The sequence below is a fragment of the Pseudorasbora parva genome, chromosome 25, assembly GCF_024679245.1.
Source record: "Pseudorasbora parva isolate DD20220531a chromosome 25, ASM2467924v1, whole genome shotgun sequence".
In the NCBI taxonomy this organism is placed as follows: Eukaryota; Metazoa; Chordata; class Actinopteri; order Cypriniformes; family Gobionidae; genus Pseudorasbora; species Pseudorasbora parva.
In genome coordinates, this window is record NC_090196.1 from 22,423,563 (window position 1) to 22,433,534 (window position 9,972).

The 9,972-nt window shown below is 37.3% G+C and overlaps 1 long non-coding RNA gene across 1 annotated transcript; it reads right to left on the reverse strand.

Annotated features, from left to right (window-relative positions):
- Positions 1-7,811: 7,811 nt before the first annotated feature.
- Positions 7,812-9,966, reverse strand: LOC137065086 (uncharacterized). The gene is made up of 3 exons (XR_010901588.1): positions 9,913-9,966; positions 9,428-9,509; positions 7,812-8,450 (listed from the first exon to the last, which is right to left on the reverse strand). It is a non-coding gene; the product is annotated as an uncharacterized lncRNA (long non-coding RNA).
- Positions 9,967-9,972: the final 6 nt, after the last annotated feature.

Genomic DNA, 9,972 nt, shown 5'->3' on the forward strand with positions numbered 1-9,972 from the left:
ACTAGGAATAACAAGACAAATTGAATACTGTATATTTATTGAATAGTTTAATGAATGTAGTGACACTGCTGAGTAAAAGAGATTAATTCTTGCATGCACATCCTGAAACCCTAATTTTGTTCTTGCATGGGCATGGTTGTCATTACTGTGTATGCATGTGTGTGAGAGAAGAGACATTCTTTGAAGAACAGTGGGTGAGGGAGGCAGGGAAAGCAAGCTGAAAGAGAATTTCACTTCCATGGCAACCAGGCTGTTCAGGCTTCCGTGCCTTCTGTCATACGGCTCTATACTGACAGAGCCTGGCATCACCAGCACCGCTCTCTTGTCTGTTCAGCGCAGGAGAGCAAGCGTCAGATCATTACTGCTGTTTTCCATTCAGAGCAGAGTTGTATTGGTGTATGTGGGATTGTGGGGTGGGTGGGTGTTTTGGTTGGTTCTATTGCAATATAAGGTGCCTTTGTTGTGCATATTCATCGCTAAGCTTTTTAAGGTGATAAAATATGATAAATGTTCTCAAAGGACGGATCAAGATCCAATCCTCTCATGTCGGGATGATTCTCCCTCAGGCAATGTACCATATAGAGCATATAGTGTTAGTGATTTTTGTGCTGCTTGGTTTCTCATGTTTAAAAGAGCTTTAAAGATTAAAGTAAAACAATAATTATTATTATTTAAAAACAAAATAAACAGCAATATTTCAATTGGCCTTGATGATTATTATTCATTTATTGTTATTTAATAAATAATATAATGTACACTCAATCCAAAATGTATTCAGAGGCCTTAGTTTATTCTGTTTAGTTTAGAAAATGGTAATAAAATATGGAAAGAAAAGTTATGTGTCAGAACAAATTAATCTTGATAATGCCATAACTTTGATAGAAAGGTATGTAATGATACAATCAAGTGGTCAGGTCAAAGTGAAAAAATAAATTAATTAAAATATAGATATTTTTAGCATTAAAAACCACACAAAGTAAAGTACAGTAAAACGAATCCCTTTTTAAAAAGATGACCGTTAGCTGACCTCCAAAGTAATGAATGAGGGAACAAATCCATAATCTAGAACGGATGAATCAATACACACTAATTCCACATAATGCAGTGGGGTTTGGGGCCTCGGCAGTGGTCACTGGGCATTTGCTGTCCCCTGCAGAGTTCTCACAATTGCAGCAGCTTGCCAGGAATCATTATGAAATGAATTGACTCTGGGAGGCTGGGGTAATTAGTGAAGGGGGTGCAGGTCCGCACTTCTTTGGATCGTCTTCTCTGACAGTGACACATTTATTTCAATTAGAAGACAGCTGATTCAAACCATTCATTGGGAATATTTGGAATATTTGGGGTTAAAATGACAAAAATTGTAATAAAAATATAGATGGTGTAATATGTGAGAGTGATACATTTATGGGTAAATCGCATGCCTGGTTTATTTGACTCATACTAATGCTAAATATGAAATGGGAATGTAGGCTATGTCATTGACTGATGTAGAGTTTGATATTGATTGGACAACCCAGCTAACCCAGTTTATGCGTCTTTCATGAACAAGAAAAATATTTGTCAATATGTCAAAGGTGAACTTCCTGGACCTTTGGAACTCCGGAACACAGTGTTACCCTCTAGGAGGAGGAAGGCCTGGTGCCCTTTGACCTTTTCAATAATTACAGGAGGACTGAGGAGTATAATAATGGGGCAGTCGGCTATTCTAATGCATAAAGAAAAGAGAGGGCTTTTCTCCAGTGCCGCTGTCAGTCTTTACAAAAGACATGTAGTCAATAGTAAATGTGCATTTTCACCATATGTCAAAACAACAGGATGTTTACTGTATTATCAAGGGGTTATAAGAACTATAATGGTCAAACTGAGATGTACAGTTATTGATCAAGGACATACACCCATCACTGATCAAACTGGCATGTACAGTGGGTGCTGGTTACCTTGGCTGTGTAACAAAGTAGAATTACAAATTGATTTTGAAGTTAACTAATCATTAGAAGAGATTCCCTCAAGCTTTTCTAACATACATGTATTGATGCTGCTTTCAGATACCAAACACTTCCTTTGTGCCACTTGCAAAATGTTAACTATTTCAAAGACTATTATTGTTCATACCTAGGATTAGGAGTCCTTTACTACTTAATCTGAATGATACCAGAGTATAAAACCTTTGAAACGGCATTAAAACATTCTAGAAACCACTCACAACACCTAGCATGCCGGCTTTTGATTCACTCACAATATCTTTAAAAGGAGTACTGCAATCATCTAGCAACACCCTAACAACTACCCAGAATACCCTAGCATCTGCTTAGCAACAACTTTGCAATCACTCACAACAGCCTAGCATAGTGCTGGCTTTTGCTTGACATGATTCAATCACAATTTCTTAAGAAGGTGTACAGCAACCACATATCAATGCCCTAGCAACAACCCAGAACATCCAAGCATCCACCTATCAACACCATAACAACTACCAGAGCACACTAGCATCTGCATAGCAACACCTTAGCAACCACTTACAACAACCTAGCAGAGTGTGCGCTTTTGCACTTTCAAGCACCACTCACAATTTCTTCAGAAAACGTAAAGCAACCACTTAGCAACACCCTAGCAACTACTCACAACAACCTAGTGTCAGCTTTTGCACTGACAAACACCACTTACTGTTTCTTCAGAAAGTGTACAGCAACCAATACCCTGGCAACAACCCAGAACATTCAAACAACCTCCTAGACACATCTTAACAACTACAGAACACCCTAGCTTTTGCACAGCAACACCTTAGCAACCACTCACAACAACCTAGTATAGTGTCAGCTTTTCGCACTTTCAATCACCACTCACCATTTCTTCAGAAAGTGTAGCAACCACCTAGAAAAACACACCCCAAAAATCTTAGCAGCCACTCACAAAAACCTAGAATAGTGTTGGCTTTTGCACGGATAATCACCACTCACCATTTCTTTTAAAAGTATAAAGAAACTAAGTGATATCCTAGCATAGAAACTCTCTATAGAACTGCTCAGCATCCATTAAGCAACACCCTAGCAACCAGCTAGAACACCTTAGCAACTGCATAACAACACCCTAGCAACCTTTACAACACCCTAGCATAGTGCTGGCTTTGCACTGAAGAAGGTGTAAAGCAACACTCTGGCAACCATTACGTCCTTGCAACAATCTGAAAATCACCACTCACATTTTCTTTACAAAATGTAAAAAAGTAATTTTCATGAACACATCAGCTTTAAACGGTGTATAAACTGTGTTAAACAGTTACAGTTCAGAAGAATCGTCTCCTGAATATGAAACTGGTGGGTTACATTAAGTAGGATACTCAGAATACAAATCAGAGTTTTTGCTCTTCCCCCCTTTCTCAATTAAATCAAGCAATTAGCAAAACAACTTTCATATGAATTGCATTAAACGTTTTTTTTTTTTTTTCCTCAAAAAGACAGTGTTCACAGAGATGTAAAATTGGAGTTTACACTTATACAGGGCCTGACCTCACAAATGTGCCTTGACTTTTAATGGGCCTGTGCCCTCTCTGAGATTAATCAGGTCTTGGGAAAATTAAAGGTCTTAAAAGGAGTTTTTCACAAATTGAGATTTTCACCTTTTTTCACAACAACTGATGGTTTTATATGGCGACGGCAAGTAAATCTTGCCCAGCAAATGAAGTATTGATTTGTGTCTCTCTGGCCTTGCTATCACCTTGTCCTTAACGCTGTGATACACTGACTTGCTTCCATGGGCTACGGAAAGAGGGTATGGCATGTGTCTCGGTAAAGAGCTTATTTAGACCTCAACCTTGTTCCCCCCCTTACTGTCATCTCAGGACCTCTGTCTCTCTCAATCTCTGATTCAATTAATTCTTCTGTCGTCAATCACTGATGTTGCCAAAGCAGGTTTATCAAAGGTTACAATTCTTGCAGTCTTCCACAAAGGACAGACGTACTTACTACTTGTTCAAATGAAATAGACTGATAGTATTAATAGAATTCAGTTATCACATCCATGTCACACGTAGCCTACCTCCAGATCGCATGGGTTTAGGACCACAGAGAACCTTCATGAATTTTAATGCCTCATTTCTAATATGCGCTTCAAGTGGGGAGCTAGCAAAGCAGCAGAGATTACTGCAATGATATGCATCTTTTTGTGTCATAAATTTCCGGCCGCCGCTGACAACTGTCGGGTTATTATGTGCTCACGTTGGCGAAGCAGAGAATGAACTTCCTTGTCGTGACTCGCTGACAGCACAGACAGGAGCTTTGTTTGAGGAATTATGGTATTCAATTTCGCATCAGTGACAAACTCTCTTCCTGTGTCATAAAAACAACGATAACAGGACAGATTTTATGGCAATCCTCCTCGGCCTCCGTCGCTCAAAGTGGCCTCATGAATTCCAATGGAATGAAACAAAGGAAAGGGTGCATTTGCGTTCCCGCTGCAAAATAAGAAGTTGGAACCATTGCGGGCATGGAGTTTTGCCTCAAGCAATAACGAACAATCTATAGACTCTGTTCCTCATTCTACAACAATTCTGGTTATCAAAATCTCCAAGAGATTTTGATAACCAGAATTGAGATTTTGATAACCGCTAATATGCATTCCAGCACCTCTGTTCCTATCTCTCCGCTTGTTTGTGTTTGCATGTTAAGGCCACATCCACACAAAGCCAGAGCTTTCCCTATCGAATCTTTTTCCCCCTTCGTCTCAAGAAAGATCTGCAAACACACGAAACCACTGAAACCAACTCAAAACGATGTAGTACCCGTCGATATTTTGAAGTGAAGTTTCAAAGTGGACGAGGGAAGTTTATATGGACATTACGTTTATTTGCAATGGACTGAACTGGAACGTTCTAAGCCTATGATCACTTGGAATCCATTATTGAGTTAATTTATTATTTTTATTTTTTCCTTTATGAAATTGTTTAATGCAGAATTCTATATGTCCAGTGGGTGTGTTTGGGTTGTTTTAAATTATTTTTTAAAATAATTAAAATATCCTAGAGTTTTTTGTGGTGGGGTAAATTAAACGTGATATGCGGTGACGTCACAATCGCGTTGCATTGTGGTATACAGTGTGAAGCTCCTTGAAGTGTACATATGACGTAGACTCGCTCCCTCTGTCAAAATCGAGGCAGCAAGGGTCTGTCCATATCAACTTCACTTGTCCACTTCGCGAAGTGCGCTCTTCAAAATGGCGGCAGGGATTCCCCCGAAGGGAAGTGCTTAGGGAAGTTAACAAGTGCATGTCTAAAAGTGGAGTGGAACACAGCACTGGAACGTAGCGTAGTGTCAAGACTTGGGGTGATGACATCATCATTTCACAAAATATATGGATTGGCTGGACACACAAATTTGCTTGCATACTTTTCTGCTACACACTCAAAAGTTTGTACTTTTTCTTCACAAAAAGTGTATATACTTTTAGGACGTAGTATAAGTAGGTGAATTGGGATGCAGCAACAATTATTATTACATCATTATGCCAGCATGTGGCACCAAGTGACTGTCATTAATTAATTAACTAATTCAAACAATCCGTTCATAACAATGACTGCGTCTGAAATGGCATATTCTCTTAAGTATGTACTTCTTTTGAGGAAGTACTTTGCGATTGCTAAATAGTACTACATTTGCCATATTGTCATTATCATGTGGCCAGTATCAGTTACGTCTCTGCTATTCACAAATCCTCTCCTGTGGCCTTATGGGATAGTAAAGTGTCCATCATGTGCACACTTCAGAATCTTTCCGGAAGTAGAAGGTCATCTGAGTATTTTTTGCCTATACTCTTTTATGAGTACTGTGAATTCGGACATAGTTCTTCTGTCACATCATTTTTCGCCTATAGTAGAGAAGTATGTGATTTCGGACTGAGCCAATGATTCATTCACGAATGAAACAAGTGTCTGTGTAGGTGAGTCATTGAATAATTCACTTAACTGATTCGTTCAAGACAATGATTAATTTGGGAACTTAAAGCTACACTGTGTGATATTTTCCCCCATCTAGCGGTGTAAAGGTATATGACCATCCAGTGAATAATAGTTTCTGTTCCTCTCAATTCTGATTTCGTTTGAACTTCTACGGCGGCCGATTTAGTCCAAGATTAACATGGCCATCCCCCTCTTCACATTCGACACGGTGCCATCGAGTGTTAAAACGCGAAAGGCGAAGCTTGAATTTATGGGTATGTCCCTCCCCAGCTGGCATTTTAACATTGAGCCACTGTTGAATCAACGTCAGGTGCCAGTGTTGGATAACCGTTGAATTTTGTTTAGATTTTGCAAATCTAATCAACGTTGAAATGGCAACGTCTTTCCAATGTCATGTTTCTCAACATAGGTGAATTTGCCAACATTGAAACAATATTGATTTTAGTTTAGATTTTGCAAATCTAATCAACGTTGAAATGGCAACGTCATTCCGACGTCATGTTTCTCAACATAGGTGAATTTGCCAACATTGAAACAATATTGATTTTAGTTTAGATTTTGCAAATCTAATCAACGTTGAAATGGCAACGTCTTTCCAATGTCATGTTTCTCAACATAGGTGAATTTGCCAACATTGAAACAATATTGATTTTAGTTTAGATTTTGCAAATCTAATCAACGTTGAAATGGCAACGTCATTCCGACGTCATGTTTCTCAACATAGGTGAATTTGCCAACATTGAAACAATATTGATTTTAGTTTAGATTTTGCAAATCTAATCAACGTTGAAATGGCAACGTCATTCCGACGTCATGTTTCTCAACATAGGTGAATTTGCCAACATTGAAACAATATTGATTTTAGTTTAGATTTTGCAAATCTAATCAACGTTGAAATGGCAACGTCATTCCGACGTCATGTTTCTCAACATAGGTGAATTTGCCAACATTGAAACAATATTGATTTTAGTTTAGATTTTGCAAATCTAATCAACGTTGAAATGGCAACGTCATTCCGACGTCATGTTTCTCAACATAGGTGAATTTGCCAACATTGATTTAAGTTTAGATTTTGCAAATCCAATCAACGTTGAAATTTCAACGTCACTATAAAGTCCTGCTTTTCAACATAGTTTTTGTTAAACTGTTTTCACTGAAGTATTGATGTGTTCAACAGCAACACCAAACACCTTGAAATGGATACATAAACACTAAGTTTGCAAACACGCACAGTCAGCTTGGAAGAAGCCAATTGGTCAAAGGAAGACCAGGAAGAAGATTAATAAAGACATTTCACTGACGTAGGAAACATGCTTTATTACATAGCTGCAATTGTGCCAACCTTTAACACCAATTGTACACATGTCAAACTTTTACTTTACCCAAAAATTCTGTCATTAAAGGGTTAGTTCACCCAAAAGTGAAATTGAGGTCATTAATGACTCACCCCAATGTCATTCCAGACCCGTAAGACCTCCATTCCTCTTCAGAACACAGTTTAAGATATTTTATATTTTAGTCCCAGAGCATTGTGGCGATCCGAATCATTGATTCATGGCTGTTTGAATCTTTATTTGAGGTTTGAAAACAAACGCAGAAGAGAAAACAATGCTGAATAAAATCGTACTTTTTTTTATTTTTGGACCAAAATGTATTTTCGACTCTTCAAGAGATTCTAATTAACCAACTGATGTCACATATGGACTACTTTGATGATGTTTTTATTCCCTTTCTAGACATGGACAGTAAAGTGTGCATACTGCATTATGCTCTGGGACTAAAATATAAAATATCTTAAACTGTGTGTGAAGATGAACGGAGGTCTTACAGTTGTGGAACAACATTAGGGGGAGGAGTTAATGACATCAATTTCATTTTTGGGTGAACTAACCCTTTAAATGACTCGCCTTGTCGCTCCACACCCGTAAGACCTTCGTTCATCTTCGGAACACAGTTTAAGGTATTTTATATTTAGTCCAAGAGCTTTCTGTCCCTTCATTGAAAATGTATGTACGGTATACTGTCACTTTTTATGTTGTTGTTTTTTTTGGACCAAAATGTATTTTCATTGCTTTCATTGCAAAAATTCTATCCAACCCACTGATGTCACATATGGACTACTTTGATGATGTTATTATCTTTCTGGTCCTTCTGGACATGGACAGTATACCGTACATACATTTTCAATGGAGGGACAGAAAGTTCGGAGTAAATATAAAATATCTTAAACTGTGTTCTGAAGATGAATAGAGGTCTTACGGGTCTGGAACAACATTAGGGTGAGGAGTAAATGACAGAATTTTCATTTTTGGGTGAACTAGCTTTTTTTAACCTTAAAAAAAACGGCCCAAACATTGGGCAACATTAAACACAGCTGGTTAAGTCTTCCTTTCTTGTTACTTCTTTCTGCTACCGCCACCAGTCCTCTCAGGTGCATATTTCAAGTCTTTGGCCATGTATTCGTCTACTTTCATTGGCTTTAAGCTCAAGACCACATCTGATGAGAAAAACAAAAAAAAACAGATCAGTATTAGCAAACACTACTCTCTCAAATTAAAATATTTAGCAAATATCAACTTTTGTGGCATTGCCAATGATCAAAGTATATCAATTAGTATTGATCAACATGCAAGGTCATTGATAATCATGTGCTTGAGCGAGCAACAAAAGGCAGTTGGTAGTAACCCTTGCTGCAGGTAGAGAAGTTAGTCTAGAGCCCAGAATGGAGTATTTTATATATATATATATATATATATATATATATATATATATATATATATATATATATATATATATATATAAAAGTTTGGACACATTACTATGTGTAATGTTTTTGAAAGAAGTTTCTTCTGCTCATCAAGCCTGCATTTATTTGATCAAAAATACAGTAAAAAAAAAAAAAAGTAATATTGTGATCTTATTACAATTTAAATATTTGGTTTTCAATTTATTATATGTTAAATTACAATTTATTTCTGTGAAAAGCTGAATTTTCAGTATCATTCCTTCACCGTCACATGATCCTTCAGCAATCATTCTAATATTCTGATTTATTATGAGTGTTGGAAACAGTTATGCTGCTTAATATATTTGATGAATAAAAGGTTTAAAAGAACTGCATTTATTCAAAATAAAAACATTTTCAAATAATATAAATCTCCTTTACTATCAATTTAACACAGTGTTTCTCAAACTTTTTCAGCCAAAGGACCACTTTATCTTCCAATTTTTTTCTGAGGACCACCTACAAAATCCCACTCTAACACGCCCCCCAAAACCAACAAAATAGGAAGGATAAGCTAAATTTAAGTTTAATATGCAACTGTTTCAAGTCAAAAACGAATAATTTAAACATAAATGCAATGATTTGATCAGAAATTATTATATACATTTTATATATAAAAAGTCTTCCACATAATCCTGTATTTAAATTTTACAAAAATGTAACAAAAAAATAAGTTAAGGGTTAGTTACTTTCAGATTCAAATAGATGGTTGGGTTAGGTATGGGGACAACTTAACGTTAAAGGAGACTTTCAGGTCGTTTTTCCAAATCTCTGGAAAAAAGAAGAAAGAAGAATGTGACGTGCTAAAGATGTATAGATATTCTTATGCCTCTCCCTGATTGGGTAACGGTAGTACAAGACAAAAACATTCAAACTGATCTAATATGTATAACGTTAGCTTCATGGAGCGTACACACATACACGCCGGTGGAACGACGGACTAACGGCAGTTCGCGGTTAAACTAGTCTGCCCATACGTCTACACACACACAGATAAGAACGGCGTTTGACGGTTAGCTAGCACTAACTCCGGTTCGTGGTTAAACTACGTTAGTCTGCCCATATAAACACATTATTAATTAACACAATACGTATATGGACCAGAGTCAGGCACACTCAACATTTATTTAGGAATTTTCTAGTTATAAAATGTGACTTCAAAAACTTTGCTTACCGTCTGAGCTGTTATGCCCAAATTCAGTCGAATCGGTCCAGGTCAGAACCTGCGAGGCTG